Genomic DNA, 480 nt, shown 5'->3' on the forward strand with positions numbered 1-480 from the left:
TGGAGGGCAGCTCGGTGGGACACGGTCGCTGCTGTCGCAGGGGCAGTTTGGGGACCAGGGCTGTCCCTCGGAATCGATCTGTCGTGCCCTGGCACATCCCGGTGGCCGTGGTGCTGCCCTGTGCCACGAGTGGTCTCGGAGTCGGGCCGGCGAGCGTTTATTCGGTGCTGTGCGGTGACTGAGTCCATCTGGATTTCCAAAGTCCTGCAGTTCCTTGCTGAGCTCTTTTGGTTCTGCTCGCTGGTCTGATCTGTCCCACTCCTGCCTGCACCCGGGGCCGGCACGCTGGCACCCCTTCTTGTCCCTAAGGTGTGCTGGGTGACATTTGTCTTTGGCAGCTTCCCCACCGTGCGAACGCGCGGCGGTAGCAGTTTGCTTTTTTGTGTGTTAAACCATGGGCTGTGGAGACTTGGAAGGTTTGGGCGAGTTGGGAAATTGGACCTGCAGGAAGCTCGGACAGTGGCCGTGGGATGTGATGTG

This window comes from Cariama cristata, unplaced genomic scaffold (assembly GCF_000690535.1).
Source record: "Cariama cristata isolate BGI_N322 unplaced genomic scaffold, ASM69053v1 scaffold34647, whole genome shotgun sequence".
Lineage (NCBI taxonomy): Eukaryota > Metazoa > Chordata > Aves > Cariamiformes > Cariamidae > Cariama > Cariama cristata.